Raw genomic sequence first — 27,208 nt, 5'->3', positions numbered from 1 at the left:
AAATTATAATGGAGCTGACAAATTGCTATTGCCTAGTGACATCAGAGTCATTGTAATGTGAGAGCACAGTGTATTACTCACATGTTTATAGTGATGCTGGTATAAACACACCTACTGTGCTGTCAACTATATAGTTTTTATATATATTTATATCTGTAACTATATTTATATGCAATTATATGTATATATGTAGTACGTAATAGTTGATAATAAATGGGTATGCTACTGGTTTGTATTTATGGTATTATGCTTATTATTTTGGAGTGCTTTTACTTATAAAAACAAAAGTTCATTGTAAAACAGCCTGAGACAAGTCTCTCAAGGAGGTATTCTAGAAGAAGACATTGTTATCATAGGAGATGACAGCTTCATTCATGTTATTGCCCCTGAAAACATTCCAGTGGGACAAGATATAGATGAGGAAGACAGTGATATTGATGATCTTGACCCTGTGTAGACCTAATGTGTGTTTGTGTCTAAGTTTTTAACAAAAAAGTAACAAATAAAATACCAAAAAACTTATAGAAGAAGGACATTAAAAAATGTTTTTGTACAGTTACACAGTGTGTTTGCGTTTTAAGCTAAGTGTAATACAAAAGAATCAAAAAGTTTAAAAAGAAAGAAAGCTTATAAAGTAAAAAAGCTACAATAAGCAAAGGTCAATTTATTACTGAAGAAAATTCCTTTTCGTAAGTTTAGTGTAGCCTAAGTATGCATTTATAAAGCCTACAGTAGTAGACAGTAATGTCATATTCACTCACTGACTCACCCAGAGCAACTTCCAGTCCTGCAAGCTCCATTCATGGTAAGTGCCCCATGCAGATGGACTATTTTTAAAATCCTTTATATGGCATTTTTGCTGTAACTTTGCTGTATTTAGATACACAAATACAGAGTTCCAATTGCCTACAGTATTCAGTATAGTCAAATGCCGTACAAGTCTGTAGCCTGGGAGCAATACGCTATATATGTACCCTACACATGTAATAGGCTGTACCACCTAGGTTTGTCTAAGGACACTCTATGATGTTTGCAGAATGACAAGATCATCTAGTGACCCATTTCTCAGAACATATCCCCGTTGTTAAACAACACATGGCTGTATTTGATATTAATAAGGCACAATATTATGACTCCATTTTTTTCTATCAGAAGAAAGAAGAGCAGTAAATTACAGAAAAACAGAGTTCTCTCCTAAAAAAAAATACATTTTACTTTGTTTCACTGATTCTAATGCTACCAAGTTATATAGCTTTAATACTAATTTCAAATGTAGTCAAAGTTCTTAGAATAAAATGCCATAAGTGCATGGTTAGCTCTTTTACTTTGTGGTTGTCAGGAAAGCAGGGGATGTTTTTCAGTTCCAAATATACAAAATATTAAACAAATATCTATCTCTAAAATATCAAAAAGCATTATCCATTACTTATATAAGAAAACAAACGAACATAGATTGAGGAAAATAATAAACCTCTGGCCTTACTCTTCAAGTACAGTTCTTGTCAGCGTGTTCATGGATTTACACATGATAAAGTCGGCCTAAAAGAGAACTTGCAACACCGTGAAGACGCCCTTGCAAGCATGAATCACATCTTTGCAAAAGACGCTTTCTCCTCTCCCTATAAATGGGCATAGGAGTCACTCAAGGCCCATCTTGCCATTCCCTAGATGTGTGACCTTGGGTAAATTACCTCTCAAAGTCCATTTGCTAATCTGTGTAATCAGAAGAATAGTAACTTCTGTGAGGTAATAAAATTTAAAAAATGTAAACAATAAGTTCAGTACAGTCCTTGGCTATCACTAAATAAGATTATTAAGTAATAATAATCATTTAATAGTAGTAATAATTAATAATAGCAATAATTATTAACAGTAATAAAATTTCACAATTGGAGGCCACTTCACAAACATTAGAATACACTGATATAAGAAATACCTCATAAGGATTGATTATGCTGCTGTGTTTGTATAAACAAATTCATTTTTACTCAAAATAAATGTCAATAACAGCAAGTCAGACAAAACAAATCCTAGTCATTGTTTATTAAGTCTCAATATTGCTACAAAGTTGTCATTATACCTTGTCTATTCTAACCTCATTAAAATAAAATGAACCTTAAACTGCTTTTGAATCACAACAAAGATATTTTAAATACAAACAGAATCATCATAATAATTGCCCAGTCCTAGGGAAGGTATAATCCATCAAGCTAAAAAACAAAATAGCTCCAATAGTTTCAAGAGTCTAAAGGTAAGGTTAAATATTATCCAAATTCTATTCTGTATACAAGCATTATACATATACATATATAGATACATATACGATACAAACATTTTCAATATATTTCCTCATATACATAATAAAAATTTTAACCATAATAAGAACTAAAATGTGTTGAGGGTTGATAAGCCAGACACTGTCTTTTTTTAAAATGCGTTATTCCACTTACCCTTCAAAAAACCCTCATTAGAAAGATACTGTTGTTTTCTTCATTTTATACACATTGGTAACTGAGAATTATACAGGATAGAAAATTAGTCATGGCTAACCCTCAGTAAACCAAGGAAACAAGACATAAACTCAGGACCATCTCTCCTCACAGCTGATGATTGTAAACCACTATACACATCTGCCTGATGATACTCTTAAAAGCAACTACCGTCTCGGTTTAGAGTGCAGAAATGGGAAGAATTTATTGGGAAAAGAAAAGAGAGGATTCAACCCAATCCTACCTTAAAACAAGGTTCCATTAGTCTGAAACACTGATTTCCTCCACAACAATTTCATCTACATTCAAACGAAAATATGGGGCAGAGATTCCAAGTTGAAATATAGATAACTGGGCTGGACTTGGTAGCTCAGCCTGTAATCCCAGCACTTTGGGAGGCTGAGGTGAATGGATTGCCTGAGCTCGTGGGTTTGAGACCAGCCCGGGCAACTTAGCAAGACCTCGTCTCTACAATAAATCAAAAATTAGCCGGATGTGTTAGCACGTGCCTGTAGTTCCAGCTACTTGGAAGGCTAAGGTGGAAGGATCACTGGAGCCCTGCAGATCAACGCTGGGGTGGCCATGAGTGTGCCACTGCATTCCAGCCTAGGCAACAGAGTGAGACTCCAACTCAAAAAAAGGAAAAAGTGGGCTGGGCATAGTGGCTCACTCCTATAATCCCAGCACTTTGAGATGCCAAGGCGGAAGGATCGCTTGAGCCCAGGAGAGTTCAAGACTAGCCTGGGCAACATAGTGAGACCTTGACTCTACCCCCCCCCCAAAAAAAACTATAGCATGGTAGCCTACACCTATAGTCCCAGTTACTAGGGAGGCTGACATGGGAAGATCCATGTCCAGGAGGTGAGGCTGCAGTGAGCAACTGGGATCGCGCCACTGCACTCCAGCCTTGGTGACAGAATGAGACTCTGTCACCATGAATTAAAAAAAAGAAAAGAAAAGAAAATTGCCACCTAGCCACTTACATGCACAATACTCATGACAAAACATGGCCTCAAACTCAAACACAAAATAGAGCTCTTGGGTAAACAAATAAAAGTATGTAATATATATGACATAATTGATACGCTGCTAAATCAAAGGTATTTGAATAGGTCCATCTAATACAAAAAAAACCTATGATATAGAGAACAAGTAGCTGTTGCTTAGTTCAAAATAATTCTCCCAGCCACTCCACCCCTAATCCCCTAAGTCAGAATTTACTGAACCATTGGCATAAAGAACCCAACTGATGCAGAATGGACAGATTCTAGCAGGACCTTGAAATGTGAATAAAGATACACAGAGGCTAATGGTTGCTAGAGCTGATTATCTTAAAGAGAAAACATGTGAGATCCTACTATGGTGCTTTGCAGCACTTCCCTGGTCCTGCTTCTAGAAGCTGGATAGTGTAGCCCCTTCAGTTGATCAGTGAAACATATCATAATCCTTCCTAGAAAGTCTCTTTATTTCTTGTAGCCAGAGTCGGCATCTGTAGCTTGCTCCTAAAGGAGCACGTTACATGATATTGGAAACAACTGAACATTTTATTTAATAGGCTACTCTATCTTATATAGATATAGATATCTCTTATAGAAAATGAAGGAAGGAAGAATATTGTTAAGTACCAAAAATATGATAAACCACGTGAGAGACTGGATATAACTAAAAGATAAGGGAATGAGGATTCCCTATTGAAATTTGATAATGAGTCTTATTTAAACCAGAGGTACTTACAGTGGCTCCTTTAACAGCGTATTCAGAAATGAGACTCAGTAGGCAATTTGTATTAATTCATTTGCTTCAAAGATCAATTTCAGAAATTTTCAGAGCCTTTGGAGTTATAGACAAATCCTAGAGTGTGGGAAGATCTTAAATTCACACACACGCATACAAAATCCTGTACATTCCATCTGTTTCATCCTTGTAGCAGTACAGTTGCCAAAATGAGACATGCTAAATCCTCCTAACATTCTGAAGCTGGGTTTGGTTTATAAAATGTTTTCTGAAACATTTTCTAATCAACAATGGATTTTATTTTTCACATATAATAAAAAGAATGTTGGTATAACATGAGAAAATAAATATCATACTTAGAAAAAAAAAAAGATTTGCAAAGGTAAAATCTTGGCTGTCAAAATCACAATCCCCTTCTCTGATGAGATCCCCTATGTCTGTACCTTAGATCCCTTAGTCGACTTCGTGCCTAATGTAGTCGACTTCCCTGACCAGCAGGGTCCTCTCTAGCTCAACATGGAAAAAGTTACCAAACCATTATGTTGCTGCTGTTTTCTCCCTAACCCCACTCAGTGAAAGCTGACACCATAAATCCCAGGTCTTATATGAAAGGGAACCCCCCAAAACCTGGAATTGATTTAAAAAAAAATTGTGTATTTATTCTTACATGTTTAAACTTCAGTCACCTTCCAAGTACTCTCCATTTGATGCAATACACCTATCAAGACACTTTTTCCACTGCTCAAAACAGGTTTTGAATTGGTCAATTCTGATGCCTTTCAGTGCTACTGCCGTTTTTATTTCACCTCTTCCATATTGGTTAAAAAAATGTTTCCCTTTCAATTGGGGAAACAAAAATAAAACTGCTTGGGGCAAGATTGAGTGAATAGAGAGGGTGGAGCATGGGGGTCATAACATTTTTGGTCAAAAACTGCTGAACACTCAGTGCAGTGTTGGCAGTTGCACTCGTAAATCAACTATTCATGAAATGGGCAAACATGTTGAAAGAATCTCCAAAAAAAAATGTACTGAAGCTGAACACAGCCTCTCACAATAACACTAGCTGGAACACTAATGTCGATGTGTTCCTAGAACGCTGACTTAGCAGGGAAAGCCTGTACTACAAGGAGCCCACCCTTTAAAAGATAATTCTGGAATTTTCCCCTAATATATACATCCTTGTTTAAGTGTGTGATACACACACATTCATCCCAGTGTTGGAAACTTTACACATGTTGTTCAACCTCATATTAACACAAACCTGTGACGCATTTCCCAGTTTCCCAAGGAATTTGAGGTTCAAGGAAATTGAGGTTAAAGTAGCACAGTTAATAGCCAGGATTCAGACAGGTTCCTCTGAAGCAAGTTCTCTCTTCATGTTATCTCTTGCTGAAAAGCTTTAGGGATTTGGCTTTCATCATATTTACTAACTTTTGTTCTCCCAGCCAATGCAGAGAATGAGTACTCATTCGCTGACTCTCTCAGTCGCTTTCTCCCCATCCTCAAATCTGGTTTGTCTCCCACCCTGGCACAAGCTGCAGCAAAAGCTGCATTAAGAAAACAAAGAGGCCAGGTGTGGGTGGCTCAAGCCTTAATCCCAGCAATTTGGGAGGCTGAGTTGGGAGGACTACTTGTCCCCAGGAGTTTGAGACCAGCCTGGGCAATGAGATCCCAATCTAAAACAAAAAAAAAATGAGTTGGGTGTGGTGACACCTGCCAGTAGTACAGCTCCGTGGAAGGCTGAGGTGGTAAGATTGAATTTCTTGCACCCAGGAGTTGTTCAAGGCTGCAGTAAGCCATGCTCTTACCACTACACCACTCCAGCCAATGGACAACACAGCAAGACCCTGTCTCTAAAAAAACAGAAACAAACAAAAAAGCAAAACAAGACAAAAAACCACCTCGACTGAAAGCCTGGTCAAAACAATTAAAGAGGTATAAACAACTCTTTTTCCTTCAAATGAAAGTAAACACTATAAAGAATTATATGCTCATGACTTAAACATTATGCTTCTGACTTCTGTGGTGTCAAGAGCATTATCAAGCCAGGAACCCTGGCAGCCAGAAGCAATATATATCCATGGCATTCCCACTCACTCATTCTCATTCTCTCCTTCAACAAAAATACTTAGGCATTTAGACTGGGCAGATATCATGATTAGATATATGATTTCAACCAGAGGTGCTTTTGTCTCTATAATCTACCTGCCCTTCTCCAGCGTACTTTTCAGCTTTCCATGAACATATTATTTTATCTGTCACTTGATTATAATCATTATGTCTTGCCCACATAATCTTCTTTTCAACATGTCACCATTGGTATAAAAATGGCTCAATATCAAATGATTTCAAATGCATCGTTAGAAAACATGTTATCTAAATGTTGAGAGAAACAAGTAAAAGAAAATACATATCAATGAGCTGGGTCCTGAGGCTGCTGGAACAGATTTGACTAGTTAAAACATGATTAGCAGCACTGTAAAGCAGTGAGAATCACTAAAATTCAGAGTAATAAATAGGTATACAGAAATATTTTAGAAAAAGCATATTAGAACCAACACTATATTATGGTTTTTCTATAGACTACAAATAGATAACTCAAAGTCCAGAAAAAGTTTTTTTTTAAATGTTGCTAACTATATATCTGGGTGACATTTACATCTTGATGTGAGTAGGCTGGTAAAATTACAACCCCACATCTTCTCACTGACATCATCCTACTATGTTGTTACCATTATGTAGGTCACAACGGTACACATAAAGACACCACCTCATTCTCAGATCCTTCCAGTACAAAATCTCACCTACTTCTCCATTATGTCTCAAATGCTATGATCATTTTACTTCACATGCTGTAACTTTTTTCCTCAACAGGAATACAATGCTAAGATGGAAGTTTTTTACACATATCAAATTTAAAAACTAAAGTATCTTAATGAAATAAATGAAAAAAACTTGAGGTTGATGTATTCTGGTGAGAACTAGGAAAAAAGGAAGAGCACAAAAATATAATGGAATGAAAAAGTAGGGAACAATTAGAAATGCTCACTTACATGAATTCATTCAACAAATGTTTACTGACTACCTACTTTGGATCAGATCTGCGTGAGATAGGGACTGGGGATAGAAACATTAATAGAACAGAGCCTTACCTTGAAGTGTATTGTGTGAGAGGAAACAACATGTGAAAAATAGTACTCCAGAACTTCTGACACTACAGTAAAGGAGGTAGAAAAGCAGTACTGAAACAGACAACAGAAAATTCTATAGTAATGCAGTCTATTGGAAATTATATAGAAACTCGGCCTAGTTTGTGCTCTATTGACCACTGTCACACAAAATATACAGTTCCAAGAAAAAGCTGTTTAGAGCAAGTTATACAAATATCTTTAAAAATACACGGAAAACAAAAATTTAAATGTCTAGGTATTTAAAACCTTTAGTAGAGACATAACCAACATGGTTTCACTAAAGAAAATATCATTTAATTGCTAACTCTTTAGCCTGGCATTCAAAATCCTCTGAAATCTGACCACCATCTTCCTTTCCAGTCTTTCCCCCCCACTAATCATACTCTTACATAAGGGACTGGCAAACTGCAGCCTGCAGGCCAACTCTGATAACCTGCCTGATTTTGTAAACAAAGTTCTATTGGATCACAATCAAACTAATTCATGTATGTATTTCTGATGAATAGCTACGTTTGCTACAATGGCAGAGTTGACGGTTGCAACAGAGGCCAGATGTCTTGCAGAGACAAAAGTATTTACTATAGGGCACTTTACAGAAAAAATTTGCTAAACTCTATTCTATACTGTCATATAAGTTAGTATCCAAGATCAACCCAATTTCCTGCTACATCATTTCTTTCTTCCATCTGAAATACCCTTTATAAATCTCTACCTGTCAAAATCCTAATCCATCCTTCAGTGTTTAGATCAAATGCCCCCATTTGAAATAATAATAATAATAATAATAATAATCCCAACCTAGTGAGATCTCTTCTATACTGACCAGCCTAATGACACATGACATATTCTGTTGTGTGTTTTCCTTTTCTGCATATTTGTCCTCTTTCTCTGCAAAAGTATACTTTTGACAGCCAATGCTGTTTCTAATTCTGCTTTGAGTCTGACCAGAGCTTAGTAAGGGTTAGAACATGGATACTCACTGAATGGAAGGAAGGTGGGGAGGAAGGGAGAGAAGAGGAGGAGGTAGAGGGAAAGAAGGAAAGAAGGGAACAAGGCAGAAAAAGGAGGAGGATGGAGAAAATCAAAAGTGGCCAAGCACCAGGGAAAAGAAGAATCGTAGAATTTCAACAAGAGCCACCTGGAATTACAGCCCGCTCTCCAGCCCCAGTATTGGGTACAAAATTTTGAGCTTAGTCCCACAGTAATGTAAAAACATTTTACATTACTATAATAATTACAATAATAAATAAATGTTAGAATGCCTTTTCCTTTTGGAAGTTAATATAACTTCTCCTTTTTTTTTTTTTTAACAAGAACATTTAACCTGGAAAGTTTGACTGGAGAATACAATTTTGTTTTTTTGTTTTTTTGGTTATTTTGAGTTGGAGTCTCACTCTGTCGCCCAGACTGGAGTGCAATGGCACGTTCCTGGCCACCGCAGCCTCGACCTGCTGGGCTCTGGTTATCCTCCCGCCTCAATCTTCTAACTAGCCAGAACTACAGGCACTCGCTACCGCGCCTGGCTAATTTTTATTTATCGTAGAGACGTGGTCTCGCCAAGTTGCCTGGGCAAGGCTAAAACCCGCAGGCTCAGGCAATCCACTCACCACGGCCTCCTAAAGTGCTGGGATTACAGGCTGAGCCATCAAGCCCAGCCGAGAATACAATTTTGACTAGAGAACACTACTAGGAAGTAGCAAAGCTTCCTAAATGAATATAAAGCAAATGTATCACAACAAAGATTAATTTTAAGTTTTTTTACTATTATAAAACAATATCAATAAAGTCATTTTCCAAGTCTTTCTCCCACGGTACTAGCACAACTTCCCTGTTTAAATGGAATGAGGGCTCAAAGTTTACAAAAATGTTGAGGACAAGGAAGGCACTTATAAAGAGAAAGGACCATATTATTATGCATCCTGTAAAGCAGAGTAGAAAGGGCTTAAAAGGTTTAATCTTTACAACACTTCAAATATGGATACACAAGCCTTCTTCTAGTAAAGGGACAAAAGGGTGCTAAATTAAAGGAAAAAAGAAAGAAAACTCAGTAAAACAGAAAAGCCTTCTTTTTATTGCCGCTTAAGCCCCAGTTGGGATCTAAAACTCCCGTTGGCTTTGGAGTTTATAAAAAAAAACCTGTGTGTGTCTAAAGTAAAAACAAATTTATTTGCAAAGTAAACTAATATTCATTTCAGAGAAAATATTAAATCTAAGAAAAAATTTAAAAAGAAAGAATGAGGACATGATCTCTAAAGGTATAAAATGTTACAGAAAAATAAAATACTTTTCTATTAGGACTGAAGGCTTAAATAAGTGTGATTCACCAAAACTAATGAAATGGGTTGCCTAAAAAGAGCCATTACAATTTAAGAACTAGCACATAACAGATACCTCAACAGGAAACAAACGAGAGAGCAGACCCATTACTATTTGGACTCAGATCCTTCCTGCCTGTCCACTGTTTTCTCAATGGAAATGAATCAATAGGACTCAGGCTCCTAAAATGTATTGTCTAAGCTCAATCCATAGGCATTCATCACATCTTTTTTTCCCAATTTTTCATCCTGTCTTAGAATCATAACCATTCATTCATTCCCTCACAAATTCATTCAATATAAATTTAAGTACATTTATTCAATATACTGTATGGGAAGGAAGTAGGTGTGGGAGCAACAGAAAACCTACAGCCCAGTGAGGAAAATTAAAGATTATACTTTTTCCACCCTTAAATTTTTTATTTCAAAATTGTGGGGTACAATTCAGGGTTAGGTATACAAATATTCATTGTGCAGGTACCCTTGTTGATGAGTTGCCCCCCTCCGTCCCCGGGCAGTTTCCAACTACTGCCAATCTCATTTCCCTGCCACCCCACCCCCCACACCCGTGCAGTTTCACGCTACTGTCATTCCTTTTCTTATGGTATTACGGTAGTTATTCAAGGTCCACTTATGAGTGAGAACATGTGATACTCAGTTCTTTGTTCCTGTGAAAGATCACTCAGTATTATAGACTCTAAGTCCATCCACGTTGCTGTGAAGATCATGATTTTGCTCTTCTTTATGGCTGTGTAATATTCCATTGTCTATATGTACCACTTTTTAAAAATCCAGTCCTCTTTTGATGGGCAGCATGGTTGGTTCCATGTTCTTGTTATTGTCAATGCTGTGATAAACATACGTGTGCAGGTATCTTTTTTATAGAGTGATTTGAGTTCTTCCAGGTATATTCCTGGTAGGGGAATTGCAGAGTCATATGGAAGGTCAATTTTTAGAACTTTTAGGAATCGCCACCCTGATTTTCAAGAGGCTGTACTAGTTTACACTCCCACCAACAGTGTAGAAATGTTCCCTTTTTGTCATGTCCTCTCCATCATCTGTTATTTTTTGAGTGACTAAAGATGGTCATTCTGACTGGAGTTAGGTGGTATCTCAGAGTAGTTTTAAATTGCATCTCCTTGATGACTGGTGAGGCTGAACATTTTTTCATGTTATCTGTTGGCTGCTCATATGTCTTCTTTTGAAAATTGTCTATTCATATCTTTTGTCCACTTTGTAATGGGGTTATTTGTTTTTTTCTTTTCAGCACACTTGAGTTCCTTGTATATCCTAGATGTTAGGTCATTGTCAGACATAGAGTTGTCAGATATTTTTTCCCAGTCTGTGGTCTGTCTCCCTGCTCTCTTAATGGTTTCTTTGTCTTTGCAGAAGCTTGTCAATTTGATAAGGACCCACTTGTCTATCTTATCTCTAGTGGCATGGGTACTTGGGGTTTTGATCAGGATTTGGTTGCCAGTTCCCATTTCCATAAGAGTGTCTCCTACCTCTGTGGAAAGCAGTGTGGCGATACCTAAAAGCTCTAAATATCAACCTCCCATATGACCCCGTAATCCCCCTACTGGGAACATAACCTGAAGAACTCAAATCACTCTATAAAAAAGATACCTGCACACATATGTTTATCACAGCGTTGTTCACAATAGCAAGAACCTGGAAAGAACCATGCTGCCCACCAAAAGAGGACTGGATTAAAAAAATGTGGTACATATACATGATGGAATACTACGGAGTCATAAAAAAGAGCAAAATCATGAATTTCGCAGCAACCTGGATGGAACTAGAGACTATAATACTGAGTGACCTCTCACAGAAACAAAGATCCGAGTATCACATGTTCTCACTCATATAATGGACCTTGAACACCCAATGTAATACTATAAGAAAATGACTGACGGTACAGGGAAACTATGGTGGGGGAGGGGGATGGGATTAACAGTAGCAAATATCTGTCTGGGGGTGGGGCAACACCTCTTATCAACAGGGTACCTGAATGAAATGTAATTGTACACCTAACCCTAAACTGTACCCCACAAAACCATAATTAAAAATATTGATAAGAAAAAAAAAAGGGTGTCTCCTGCATTTTCTAAGGTTCATATAGTTTGAGGTTTTACATTTAGGTCTCTGATTCATTTTGAGTTGATTTTTGTGTATGTTTTTGGTAAGAATAGGTAGGGATCCTGTTTCAATCTTCTGCATGTGGTCAGCCAGTTTTCCCAGCACCATTTACTGAATAGGTTCTCCTCTCCCCAGCGGTTGGTGGTGGAGACTTTGTTGAAGATGAGCTGGTTGAAAAATTGAGGTTTTGCTTCTGGAATCTCAGTTCTGTTCCATTGGTCTGCATGCCTGTTCTTGTACCAATACCAGGCTGTTTTGATTATTGTAGCTTCATAATAAAGTTTAAAGTCTGGGAGTGTAATAATTCCTGCTTTGTTTTGTTGTTGTTTTTGTTTTGTTTTGTTTTTGCTGAGAATTGTTTTGGTAATTCTTGGTCATTTATGTTTCTATATGAATTCTTGTACTGTTGTTTCTAGGTCTGAGAAGAATCCTGCTGGAATTTGAAGGGTATTGCATTAAATCTGAATATTGCCTTAGGTAGAATGGACATCTTAACAATGTCGATTCTTCCAATCCATGAGTATGGAATATTTTTCCACTTGTTTGTGTCATCTTTGATTTCTTTGAGCAGTGTTTTAAAGTTTTCATTGTAAAGGTCATTCATGTCTCTGGTTAGAAAGATGCCAAGATATTTCATTTATTTGTGGCTATTGTGAATAGAACTGTGCTTTTTAATTTGAGTTTCTGTTTATTATTGGCGTATAGAAATGCAATTGTCTTTTGCACATTTATTTTATACCCTGAGACTTTGCCAAAGTCCTTTATCAGTGCAAGGAGGTTTTTGATAGATTCTCTTGGGTTTTCAAGGTATACAGTCATGTTGTCTGCAAAATGGGATAACTTGATTTCCTCTTTTTCTACTTGATTATCCCTGACCACCTTCTCGCCCTGATTGCACTAGCTAGGACTTCCAAAACTATGTTGAACAGGAGGGGTGACAGTGGGCATCCTTGTCTTGTTCCAGTTTTCAGGGGAAATGGTTCCAACTTCTGTCTGTTTAGCAGTATGCTGGTTGTGGGTTTCTCGTAGATGGCTTTTATTATTTTGAGGTATGTTCCATGTATGCTTAGATGTTTGAGGTTTTTTTTATCAAAAAAGGGTGCTGGATTTTATCAAAAGCTTTTTCTGCATCTAATGATATAATCATGTGGTTTTTGTTTTACATCTGTTATGTATTTAATTATGTTTATGGTCTTACGAATGGTGAACCAGCCTTGTATCCTGGGGATCAAGCCTACTTGGTCGTGGTGGATGATTTTTGAGATGTGTTGTGAATCTGGTTTGCTAGGATCTTGTTGAAAATTTTAGCATTTATGTTCATCAAGGATATTGGCCTGTAGTTCTCGTTCTTTGTTGGATCTTTACCTGGCTTGTGTATCAAAGTGATGTTAACTACATAAAACGATTTGGAGAGCGTTTCACCTTTTCAATAGCCTGGAATACCTTCAATAGGATTGGTGTAAGTTCCTCCTTGTACGTTTTGTAGACTTCTGCTGGAAAGACATCTGGTCCAAGGCTTTTTTTTTGTAGGTAGTTTTCTTATGACACAGTCAATTTCCTGGATTGTTATTGGTCTATTTAGGGTCTCCCTTTCTTCTTGTTTCAACCTGGGGAGGTTGTGTTATATCAGAAAGTCCTCCACTTCCTTTAGGTTTCAAGTTTGTTTCCATACAAGTGGAAATAGTAGTCTCTGGTAATCTTCTATATTTCTTCAGGGTCAGGTGTGACTTCATCTTTTGTGTTTTTGATTGAGTTTATTTGCACTTTTTCTCTCTTTTTCTTGGTCAGTCTAGCTAGGGGACCATCAATCTTGTTTACACTTTAAAAGAAACAGGTGGTTGTTTTTTTTTCTGTTGATTTTTTGTATTATCTTTTTGTCCTCTGTGTCCTGAATTTGGGCGTTTATTTTAGTGATCTAGATTCTTCTGCTGAAGTTAAGATTTTGGTGGTCTTGCTTTTCCAGCTTTCTTAGGTGACTTGTTAGGCTGTTAACTTGTGATCTTTCCATTTTCTTCATGTACATTTGTAGAAATATGAATTCCCCTCTTACTACTGCTTTCATGGCATCCCAGAGGTGTTAGTAAGATGTTTCTTCATTTTCATTTGTTTCCAGGTATCTTTTGATCTGTTTTGATTTCCATGTTGACCCAGGAGTTGCTTAGCATCATGTTGTTTAGTGTCCATGTCTTTGTGGATTTTGGGGGAACTTTGTTGGTGTTGATATTTATTTTTATTCCACTGTTGTCTGAGAAGGTGCATAGCAAATTTTCAATCTTATGAAATCTTTTTATGTTTGATTTATGGCCAAGTATGTGTTCGATCTTAGAGTACATTCCATGCGGTGATAAGTAGAATGTATATTCTGTGGTCGTTGGGTGGAGTGTTCTGTAGGCATCAATTAAGTTCATTTGGTCAAGAGTCACATTGAGGTTCCAGATCTCATTGCTGATTTTCTGTCTTGATGATCTGTTTAGGGTTGTGAGTGGGGTATTAAAGTCCTCAGCTATAATAGTGTTACAGTCAATATCTTTTTTAAGTTTGCCTAGAAGCTGCTTTATGAAAGTTGATGTTCCTATGTTGGGTGTATATATGTTTAGGATGGATATTTCTTTTCAATGGATTGAACCTTTTATCATTATATAGTGACCTTCTGCATCTTTTTTGAATTTTTGATAGCTTAAAGGGTATTTTGTCTGAAATTAAGATCGCAACTCCTGCTTTCTTTTGTGTTCCCTTTGCCTGAAATTTTGCTTCCCATCCTCTTACTTTGAGTCTGTGAGTGTCCTTTCTGGTGAGATGAGTCTCTTGGAAACAAATATTGTTGCCTCATGATGTTTTATCTATTTTGCCATTCTATATCTTTTCAGTGGTGCATTTAGTCCATTCATATTCAGGTTAATTATTGAAATGTGAGAGTTTATCCCTATCATGAGGTTCTTATAGAGTTGTTGTTGTTTCTGTTTGTTTGTTGTCTTTCTTTTGGTTTTTGGGTTGATTCATGTGTGTTTTCAATCTTTTCCCTGCACTCTTGTGAAGAACGCTGTTGTTCTTTTTTCCCTTTCTTCTGTGTTTAATACTTTCTTAAGTGTTTCTTGTAGAGCTGGTGTAGAGGCAGCGTAAGTTTTTAGGGATTGGATGTCTGGGGAAGATTTTAATTTTCCCTCACTGATGAAGCTTAGCTTAGCTGGGTAGGTTATTCTTGGTTGAAATTGTTCATCTTTGAGAACTTTGAAGATTGGGCACCAAGCTCTCCTACCCTGAAGTATTTCTGTAGATAAATCTGCTGCGATTCTAATTGGTCTTCCCTGGTAGGTAGTCTGACCTTTTTCTCTTGCTGCCTTTAGGATTTTTTTTTTCTTTTATACCTACTTTGTGTAGGTGAATTACTATGTATCTAGGAGTTGGTCTTCTCATTTGTTGTCTTGCAGGGTTTCTCTGAATCTCTTGTGTTTGAATGGTCACATCACTGATGAGACGAGAGAAATTTTCTTGAATAATTTCATGGAATATTTGTTTCAAGGTGGTCTCTGTCTCTCTTTCTGCTTCAGGAAGTCCAATTACTCTTAGGTTTGGCCTCTTGAAGTAATCACTCATCTCTTGAAGGTTTTTTTCTGTCTTTTTAGGGTTCTTTTCTATGTGTTTGACAGTTTGGGTTAGTTCTATATTTCGGCCCTCAAGCTCTGAGATTCTTTCTTCTGCTTGGCTAATTCTGCTTTCCATGCTTATCAGTTTGTTACTTACTTCATTCTTTAACGCTGTTATCTCAGTTATCAACTCCTTTCTATTTTCCTCTTGTCTCTCCTCAATTCTTTTTACTCTTTCTATTAATGTCTTGATATCTGGGTTTGTAGATTGAGACCAGTCATTCTGGGGGTTTTTCATTGTTTGCATTCCGAGGGCTGTTTTCTCAGTGTCTGACCTCCCAAGGGTCTGTGTGAGACCCATATTATTCTTTTGGTTTTTCTTCATTTGTGTAGATTTTCCTCCATCACCCCCCTCACACACACACTTTTTTTCTCCTTTTCTTTAATTCTGTTAAATGTGGCAGGGTTGCTTTTACTACTGTCTGCTCTATCTCCTATTCTTCCTTATGTGGATCCTCTAGCTTTGTTCACTTCTGAAGCTGGACTGTGGATTGGGGGCTGTACTTTTTGCAGTTTTGAGATTTAATTGAGGGGGGAATTGTGATTCAGAATCTATCTCCAGATCCCAGTATCCACCAACAGGTGTATGGGCACCCTGGAGGCCACTCCCCATCTCCTTACAATCTGTCCATGTAGTAGGGGTATAGGTCTACTCCCTGGAAGCAAAATGAGGTAAGAAAAAGGAAAATAATGGAAGAAGGAAGGAGGGAGAAGGGCAAGAGGAAGGTGGACAGAGAGAAAAGTAAGAGGGAAAACAGACATACCAACTAACAAATGAAAAGAGACACAAAGACAAAACAGAGTTTAAAAAAAAACTAAAACATACAGGTAATCATACACACATATAGTCCAACATAAACCTGCCTATTGATGCACTCTTCCCATACACAAACTGTAAGTCTAAAGAATAGAAAGAAGAAAAAAAATCAGCAAAATAACAGAAACAAAGCAAGTACAAAAACGTTATCAAAACCAGAAAGAGAAAAAAACTAAAACAAAAAGCGAACAAAAATAAGTAAAACAAACAAACAAACAAACATAAATAAATAAATAAATAAATAAAAACAAGGAACCATACAAGGCTCTGAGGTCATTCCTGTACGTCCAAGTCCTTTCAGCTCTGATCTCTAACCCCTCCCCTCTGCTCTCATTGCAAGCAGATAGGGTTGCTCACAGCTTGGGTCAGATGCCCCAGGATTACTTTGGAAGGAGGGTGGATCAGATCTGAACTCACTCCGCTTGCTGCCTGTCATGTTTGCCACTCTTAACTGTCCTGTCTGTGTCTGATCAGCATGGAGAAGAGGCTTCTGTCTCTCCCAATTTGATGAGATTACCTTAGGCCCCAAGTTGGAGGCTGGGCAGAGCTGGGTAGGGCAATACAGATCTCTGCCTGGTCCTGGGACAGAGAAAATGACTGCAGTGGGGGGCTCCTCACTGGGCATGGACTCCTCTCTGGCTTTCCCTGATCCTCTCTCTCCACTCGTCAAATCCAAGGTTCCAAGTGATCTGCTATAATAGGCGATGGTTGGGCCTTGGGCCAGGCGACAAGAATCAGCTGGATTCAGTAGGCTTTTCTCAGGCACATTCCTGTGAGCTGCAGACAATCCTGCACATGATCTTGCCAGCCACACTCCAATCTCAGGGTGTTGGGGGCTTGCAGTCACCCCAATCTCAGGGTGTTGGGGGCTTGCAGTCACCTCAGAGGGGTAACCTGGGTACATGAACCCGAGTATCCCTTCAGACGAACTTTCACTCTCCCACCAGCGCACACCTACTCATGCAGAGCTATACTTTTAATTTAAATGTTTGGAAAAGGATTGGTCAGAGCTGCCATGTAAGTACTAAGCACCTAACTCAGACTGAGATGAAGGAGAGGGTTCCTTTGTGAAAACAAAACCAGAATTGAGTTTTGAAGATAGGGTGTTGGGGAGCTGTGTCTGGAGGCCAACACAACCCTATCTTGGTCGCTAATCTGCCATGCTGACATCTGATTAACCTCAGTTCTGGAAAGCTGCTAAAATTTCATGTGTACCTATTGTTCCCTGTGTAAGAGCAGCTACTAACCACAAACCCTGCCCCTGGGTCATACTTCAATTGTCCTGTACATCCCTTCTGAATCACTCTTTCCCTATGGTATATAAGCCTGGGTCTGGGGGATAATGGCATGGGAGCCCAACATCTTGTCTCATGACAGCTGGAGACACAGACATGGCTTCTGTTTATAAGTCCCTATTAAATGTTTCTTTCTAAGAAACAGGATTTGTCAGCCTCTTTCTTTGGCCTCTCAGTTTCTTGAATTTTAGGGAGGGGTTGCATAGACCTGTCCACCATGAAGCAGGGTGGATAGTGTGATCCCCTGAAACCTGGGAATTCAGTCACTGATACTTATACTTAATACTCAGCTCAAGCCGGGTTTGGTGGCTCAGCCTGTAATCCCGCGCCTTTGGGAGGCTGAGGTGAGTAGATTGCTTGAGCGCGCGTGTTCGAGACCCACCTGGGCAGCAAGACCTCATCTCTACAATAAATCAAAAAATCAGCCAGGCGTGGTAGCGCATGCCTGTAATTCCATACTTGGAAGGCTGAGGCAGAAGGATCACTGGAGCCCAACCAGGTCGAGGCTGTGGTGGCTGGGAACAGCCACTGCACTCCAGTCTGGGTGACAGAGTGAGACTCCAACTCAAAAAAAAAACAACAAAAAAAACTCAGCTCAGACATGCCTTCTGCACTGAAGCATTCTCCAGGATGGCAGGGAATGTGGAGGGGTGGGAATGAGGACTGATTTCCCTCTTCCTTTTTCTTTTGCTTTTTTCTTTTGAGTCAGGGTCTCATTCTGTCACTCAGACTGAAGTACAGTGGTATGATAACAGCTCACCGCAGCCTCAGGCGATCCTTCCACCTCAGGCAATCCTTCCACATTAGGTGATCCTTCCACCTCAGCCTCCAGAGTAGCTGAGACTACAAGTGTGCACCACCCCATCCAGCTAATTATTTTGATTTTTTTTTTTTTTTTTGGTAGAGACAAGATCTCGCTATATTACCCAGGCTGGTCTTGAACACCTGGGCTCAAACAATCCTCCCACCTTGGCTTCCTAAATGCCAGGATTACAGGCATGAAGCACCACACCCAGTCAGTTTTCCTTTTCCTTTGAACTGATATAGCTCAACTCAAAGTGAGTTGTCAACTAAGATCAGAGCTGTGTTTGGCATCACAGATAAAAAGAAGACTGAGAGAAAGAAGTTAATTTCTTTCCCAAGGTAGCATAGGAAAAATTGTAAAAGACTGAGGAAAGTACAATGAAGTTAAGAAGACTATGTAAAGACTCTACCAAAAAGAGAAATAAGTGAGCTGAAAGACATGAGAAGCAGATATTCCTCCTGAAAGGAAAGATGAGAATTCAGCAAGTCACTCACCCAGCATGTGCTAACATCATTCTCTGCAAGCAAGAATGCCCTTATCTGACAATGTGCCCCACTGTGTCTCTGAGCCCATTTCTTCTCCTTTATCCTCACTCATTCTGATCTACAATGGTCTCCTAACCCTTCCTTCTTTGTACAGGTTGTTCCATTTTCCTAGAATTCTCTTCTCCCAGATATCCAAATGACTTACTCCTTCACTTCCTCAAAGTCTTTGTCAAAATGACACTTCTTATGACTCCTGTCCTCCCGATCCTCCTCACTCTGTGTTTCAGAGGTCCCAAGACTACCTTCTAGTTTGGAGATTCACAAAAAAGGGCTCATAGGTCCTTTGACAGGTTATGCTCACAGCTAAGGTTTATTTATAGCAAAGGATGAAGAGTAAAATAACGGGAAAAATATATGCACAGCAAAGTCCACAGAGGTCAGCACAGGTTTTTGAGTCCCTCCCCTTCTGGGACTGCAAAGGCCATGTACTCTCTCTAGCTGTGAGTTGCATGGACACATGCAAAGTGTCTCTGCATCAGGAAGGCCCATCAAGTCTTAGGGTCCAGGGCTGTCTTAGGGGCACTGGTCATAGGGACACATTCCTGTTACATAATCAGTCATGGGAGCAGAAACACAAGACACGACATAAATAACAAATGTGTGTCATGAACTTGATAAACAATTCTGAGAAGTGAGGACAAGCTGGTACACCACATCCCCTTGCTTCACGGACATAAGACATCACTGTCAATCAGTAACACAAAGAACATTCTAAGGGCCACATTCCCAGGAGCCAGTCAAGAGCAATCATAGTTCAAGGCAGTATGACAAGCAAAGATGAGCAACCAGACCTGCTGTGTTATCATACTTCTAATACTCTGATCTATTGTTTTGATAATCTTTATTCCTACAGCCTTCTTAACATAAATATAATTTACTTATTTTGCTTATTTTCTGTCTCCCCAAACTAGAATGTTAACTTTCAGGTCATGGACTTTTTATTTACTGCTATATTATCAAATATTGGTACTTATTTATGAACAAATGATTGAATGAATGAATCAATTCCTTACTCTTGTACCATTAAATGGGACCTCTTATTCAGAACCCCATAATAATTGCAAGGAAGAATGCAAATGTGTGAAATGAGGTAGATACATCCTAAAGTAGAGGGTAGAACAAGGAGAAGAGTGTAAGCAACCACTTATGTGCACAGAACATATGTCAGTTATGTGCCCTGAGCAAAGTACAAATTCTTTGATTCTGTACCACTTCTTCCTCCACCAACTTCTTCAACATACACGCTAATCCTTGTGATGTTGAGAAAGGATTCAAAACACAAGGTTAGGGCAACCATTGTTGCTTTTCCTTAGAAAAGCAAACATGCTAAGATTAAATTCCATCAATTACCTATTACCCAAATTTAAATAATTAATTGGAAAAATATCAGAACCAAACTTGAAGTTGGCAAAAAAAATGAGAATAAGTAATGTAAGTAAAAACAAATGGCCGGGCTCGGTGGCTCAGCCTAATCCCAGCACTTTGGAAGGCCAAGGCGAGTGGATTGCCTGAGCCCACGAGTCTGAGATCAGCCTGGGCAACTTGGCGAGACCTTGTCTCCATAATAAAATCAAAAATTAGCTGGGCGCAGTAGCACGCGCCTGTAGTTCTGGCTACTTGGAAGGCTGGGGCGGAAGGATTGCCAGAATCCAGCAGGTCGATGCTGGGGTGGCCATGAACGAACCACTGCACTCTAGCCTGGGTGACTGAGACTCCGACTCAAAAAAAAAAAAAAAAAAGAAAAAGAAAAAGAAAACAAAAAGTCTGCAATAAGCAGGGGAGGGGGAGTCATTTGGGAAAATAAAGAAATTTTTGAATACAGAGTTTTTATAAAATCTATTTCACACAGACTCAGTCAGATTTCTTAATAAATTACTATTTTTAAAGTGTCATCCGCTACTCTTTGAATAGTACATGTTTTTCTCCCAGGTGTTTCAAATATATTGATGATAGAACTACATGGGAGAGACAAAAAGACCTCTGGGGAATCAACAATTACTGAATGTTTCCTCGCATAAATGTAACAATGGAGATCTGGTTAGCCAGGGTACAACATCCCCTTGGGGATGAATTAAGTGTGAATTACTTGAATTGAATACAGAGTACTAGCCTCCTCTGCAACAAAGACTCAATGTCCTTAAGTATTCCCAATTTAGTGTAATTGACAGAGGACTTCCAGAGAGGACTATATCATCTCTAGGCCAAAAGGAGAATCAAACTATTGCTATTTATGTAATTAATCTCCTGAGAAGGACTTGTCATTCAAAACTGACGTCCCCCCAAAAAAATGATCCCCCCCAAAATTCCCCCAAAGTATTTTTTAAAAGGATGCAATACCCCAAACAGCAAAAAATCGTGTTACCATTTTGAGCTGCACAACTCTGAACTAGAAGGCCTGGAGTTCACTATTGGAGTCCATGTTAACACACTTCAACAGAGTGAGCTTTAAGGTAGGACTGACCATCTACAGCAACTGGGATGGCCAGTGGCCTACACCTCCCACCAAGAGAATTGTCTAGCACAGACCAAGGCCAACATCTCGAAGACTCATACAACCCAAGAGCCCAGTCCTATCTTGCAGCAGGCAAGTGTTCTGTACCATTCATGTAAAGCAATACATTCCTGTTTTAAAAACATTAAAATGTGAAAAAATGTTGATCTCAGAATCCAAAAATATGGTACTGTAAAGTACATATTAGCACAGTGCCTCAAATCTAGTTAAGTGCTTAAAGAAAAAAAGTATTTAAAGATGTGGGGTATAATTCAGGGTTAGGTAAATAAGTGGTCATCATGCAGATAAAGAAAGTTTGGGTACGCTTATTGATGTTATGTGCACCCCCATCCCTGGCAGTGTCCCACTACTGCCAATGTTCAGGGTTCACTTATGAGTGAGTACATGTTGTTCTCAGATCTTTGTTTCTGTGATAGATCACTGAGTATTATAGACTCTAAATCCATCCAAGTTGCTATGAAGTCCATAATTTAGTTTTTCTTTATGGCTGCATAATATTCCATCATGTCTATGTGACATATTTTCTTTATCCAGTCCACTTTCAATGGGCAGCATGGATAGTTCCATGTTTTTGCCATTGTGAATAATGCTGCAATAAACATGCATGTGCAGGTAACTTTTTCATAGAGTGATCTGAGTTCCTCCAGGTATATTCCCAGAAGGGGGACTGCTGGGTCATATGGCAAGCCGATTTTTAGATCTTTTAGAAATTTTAATGCTGAAAAGAACTAGTGTGATCTGTCTTCTTTTCCTCTTAGAATATATGCATAGGCTGGGCAACTAAATAGCTAAAGTGAGCAGCATAATCAGCAAAAACTTAGTAAATAAATCCTGCATATTACCTAAGACAGAAAACATCAAAAGCCAGAGATTTGAGGCCATAGTTCCCAAACTATGCTCAAAGCTACCAAAGGTGACACAATAAACTCACGGGGTGCCAGAAGATATTTTAAAATTTCCGTGCAAGCACAATGATACTAACCTCTGTTGGACACTACACAAACTCATGTAAACTCACGCTACAGTTTCAACTTTAGATCATGCTATACTCAATTCAATGGCATTACTTGTTTTATTTATTTACTCACTTAAAAAAAAATTGTAGAGACTGGGTCTCGCTATGTTGCCCAAGCTGTTCTCTAACTTCTGGCCTCAAGCAGTCCTCTAACTGTGGCTTCCCACAGTGCTGGCATTACAGGTGTGAGCCACAATGCCTGGCTTTCAATGACACTTCTTCTTTGTGAAGTTGAGTTTTTAGTGACTGTTCTGAAAGTTAATACTGCATGGAAACAAACTATGAGCATGTGGCAGTGTTCAAGCTTACCCAAGGTTGGCAAAGTTGTACAGTGCCTAACAGGCACACACACTTCCCATTAAGTATTGAGAAAATATGGATTATTTCCTCAAATGATGACTAAATTGTTAGAAATTAAGTTGCTTGGCATCAAAAATTTACTGACACACTAAGGGGGCCAAGAAAAGTATGAGCACCTCTGTTTGTCCACTCTTTATTCTACATACTTTTATTAAGTACCTACTACATGCAAGATCTGTACTGGTAATGGAGAGAAACACAAAGAAAATTAGCTGCCTTCAACATGTACACAAGAGTCAGCTGGAGAGTGAGATAGAACCAAGGAAATTCCAGGTAGAGTGAGAATTCAGAGAACCATAAAATTAAGTTATTCTGATTAACAATGTTAAGCAAGAAATTAGTCATGTATGAACTTCTAAAACGTGCCTGTTCACCTTATTCTCTTAGTGAGAGCATTCTAGGAAACATACTTTTTCTTTGAAAAAGGGACCATGTAGTATTTATTATAAATATACATGTGTAATTGTTTTATGAATGTATGACTGATTGCTTGAATACATAAATTAAAATATACTTATAAGTGGGGGCTAAACTAAGGGTCTGTTACATAGAATGGTAGAATGGACATTGGAGACTCAGATGGGGGAGGGTGGAAAGGCTCCCTCCCCCATCTGATTTTGTAGGATGACAAAAATCACTTGTGCAGATACAATGCACACAGGTGGGGCTGGTGGGTAACTTAAAATCTAGACTTCTTTGCCATTACACAATGCAATCATGTAACTAAAAACTATCTGTACCCCTTAAAACCACTGAAGTAAATGAAAGCAAATACATAGATAAATAAATGAAATAGTGAATGAGAATCTTATAAAGCCTCAAGATTATACATTTTCATAATGTGTTCCTCTTGTTAACCTTTTCCAGAAAGCTTAACTGTCTTGGCCTAGAACAGCAATTCTCAACCCTGGCTACACATTGGACTCACCTGGTAAACTTTTGTTATATTCCCAGGCCCCAGCCCAATTAAGTCAAAAGTACTGCAGATGGGGTTCAGAAAATACTATTTTTAAAAGGTCTCAGAAGATTCTAGGACACAGCCAAGGTTGAGAACCACTGACATAAGGATAAACAGATATACCCTGAGGGGTAGGGATATGGCCTAAAGCTATCCTTGACTTCAGTTCATATTTAGTTATTCTGTTTAATATAACAATAAGAATTTAAATTGCTTGTCTTTGATATGGTTGGCATCCCATGGTCTCTCTGCTACAAATCCCCAGAGGCAAATGCACCTCAGAGACTCAAAGATGTAAAATACTGACAAAAATGAAAGTTGACTGTGGCGGCTACTACATCTACTAATAGTTATTGTTAGTTATTTTTCTTAAACAAATCACTGATATCTGCCATTTTCTAGTAATTTGTTAATTTCTGTTTCCTTCCCATATTAAACATACCTGGTTAACTCCGAGTTTGGATACACTCAATACTTTCAACTTGTTTTTTTCTGATTGTTTTTGTTTTATTTTGTTTTAACATGGTCTATAGAAAATTTGGAAAAACACAGAAAATATAGAGAAAAATAAGACTATTTCCTAAATCCCATTTCTCAGAGGTAACTTGGTTTTCATCCAGTACTTTTAAAAGCCTACTGAAAAAACTAGACTTACTAAATTAAGATTATATTGTGTATTTGTGATTACTTGCATCTGCTTGAAAGAAACTCACCAAATTGTTACTATTGACTATGTCAATAGGGTCATGGGGGGGAGGGGATACCATGTGACTTGCCACAACGTATGATATGACAACTACAGTGAGCATTATAGGCAGTAAGGAACAAAGAAAACAAAGAATGTCATATGCTGTGTCTTTCAGTTAAGTTTATGTCATAAACATGCATTCTTGGTATTAAATATTTTTCAAAATTACCTTGTTTCATTATTGAAGAAAATCTATGGGTTGTTATTTACTTAATTATTCTTCTCTTACACTATGTTTAGTCATTTCTAATTTTTCAGATTTGCAAACAATGCTTTAATTAAAATCCATTTTCATATATCTTTGACTGAATTTTCGATTATTTCCAGAGGAGGAGAAATAATAGGTCCAATGTATGAACTGTTCAACATTTCCTGATATGTATAGCTAAGATGCTTTCCAGAATGTGATGCCAATTTACACTGTAAACATGAGAGCATTCCTATTTTATGTTACTGTAGTCAATGTATCAATGTGACTGCTTCTGTCTCCCCAGGGAGTAGAATGTTCAGTGAAGCTTTGAAATCATTCTATTTTCCTTTAACTTACCTTTCATTCTCAACATGGTTATTATTCTATTTGTTTATTCTCACAATACCCTCTTTGTAGGTTGAGAGAGCATCTTATGAAGAAAATTAAAGACACAAGTCATACCCTGACAAAGCAACAAGAGCCCAAAAGATACTACTGTTGTGTTTGGGATTCCCCTGGTAAACTCAACGCACTTTATTCTCAGTCAAATAAAGTGTCAAGGGACTTAATAAAACATCCATTTTCCCTTTTACAGAAGGCTTTCCCTCCTTGCTCCATCTACATGCAAAGTATGTTTAAATCAATGAAGAAAAAAATAGATGTTACTTAGAGACTGCTGGACATAAGCTTTAGCATGTCTTTTAGAAAGGGTTTGAAATCTCCTGTCAGCATTTCATTAAAGCACGAGACACACAGGGTGGGGACACTGGTTAGACTTCAACATAATGAGTTCCAGCATTTTCTCCAGTGTTTCTCTGACACTTTCATAAATAGTCACATTTTCCCTATAATTCGACATCTGGAAGGAGCACTGACCACTGAATAGAAATTCAGGTTCTGTGAGAATATTTAATTGTCTAAAGCAATCATGCAGCATGAACACCGCAGCGTGAATGGGATGGGTTGACAGCAGTAGTCATGCCACTGCCAGGCCTGGGCATTTTAAGCAAAATCGTCATTCATTAATTTATTTTTCAAATAAGTTGAAAAATATTAAATGGAAAGATCTTACAAGATAAAGCAGATATGACAACACATACACAGGATGCATTTCTGTATGAAAGAAAGTCTGGGAACATCTCAGTATTTTAAAAATTAATGTATCAATTAAATTCATTTCAGGAAACATTTATTGAATGCTGACCAGTCATTACATGTCAGGTCCAGTGGGAGTATGTATCATAACAGTTGCTATTTTTTCAATACCTTCTTTGTATTAGTAACTATGTAAATGTGTATGTATGTTATTATAATTAATATTCTCCAATTTCAAGCCTGAAGTGGTTCAAAATCTAGTGGAACAGGCATAGGAAATGATACCAAGCATGACAAATGTACAGAAAAAGGAAATATGAATTCTAAATGAGGGAATGTGGGATATTTTCAAGAAGCAATTAATTGAGAACGAACTTGAAAGAGTAGGTAAGTTTTAAAATCTAGAGTTGAAGCAAGGACACATCAGAAAGAAATAGTAGCATGGGAAAAGGCATGAAGGTTTTTTTAAAAAGTAAATAAATGCCATGTTGAAGGAATGACAACTGCAGCAAGAAAAAAATAAATGAGTCTGGGACCAATGGAAAGGACTGGATTTCACTCCACTATGACATAATGAAAGTTGAGCTCAGACACAACTTTTTGGTATAGAAAGACCTCTCTGGGAGCAACTTGTCAAATGGCCTTGGATAGCAAGAAGCTGATATATCAGCTATTGAAGTAGTTTAGCAACAAGAAAGAAATCAAAATTAGAGGAGAGGCAGTGACAAAGTGGGATCAGAAGCAGAAGTATTTAGGATCAGACACAATATTCAGATTGGAAGGAATTTAAAGTGATGCTGAGATTTTTTTTTTAGCTCCGACAACTAGGAGAACAGAAATAATATTCATTTATTTAACAATATAATATTTATTGAGAACCTAAGATGAGTCGATCAAGGGGGTAGGCACTGATAGACAGCCAGACCGAATGAAATAGGACTGGAAAGTCTAATGGTGGCTGCAGGCAGATCCATAGGCCGTGTCAACCGAGTGCGAAAAGAGCTTGCTTCAGTGAATCATGTGCTCTGGAAACACACGGCAGGACACGAAGCTAGACGGGAAGGGTCCAGAATGATTCCTGACAGAATTGAGAGCTAACACCAGGAAGTCTCCTCATAAGCAGAAAGTACTCAGGCAGAAGAAAATTCTAGGCAGAGTGAGCAGCAGCCAGGACCTGCAGACAGGAAAGTCTGACTTGGGCATGGAAATCCACCAGGGAGAAGGTGACAGAGAGGTAGGAATGGCATCTGAACAGAAGTACCCACTACAGCAGACTCATCTAGTGTCCTGGAATGAAAATAAATAATACGCTTTCCACATCTGTCTGTGCCAGTGATTCTATGATTTAACTCCATT

At 38.2% G+C, this 27,208-nt stretch overlaps 1 protein-coding gene across 1 annotated transcript in view; it reads right to left on the bottom strand.

Annotated features, from left to right (window-relative positions):
- Positions 1-27,208, bottom strand: part of FAM171B (family with sequence similarity 171 member B) — a 77,616-nt gene that overhangs the window by 28,653 nt on the left and 21,755 nt on the right. The gene's annotated exons all lie outside the window — the stretch shown is intronic.

Source organism: Carlito syrichta, unplaced genomic scaffold (genome assembly GCF_000164805.1).
Source record: "Carlito syrichta isolate Samal-C Ts95f unplaced genomic scaffold, Tarsius_syrichta-2.0.1 Scaffold308791, whole genome shotgun sequence".
Classification (NCBI taxonomy): domain Eukaryota; kingdom Metazoa; phylum Chordata; class Mammalia; order Primates; family Tarsiidae; genus Carlito; species Carlito syrichta.
Note: the sequence above shows the minus strand (reverse complement) of the source record. Positions and strands in the feature narration are given on the sequence as shown.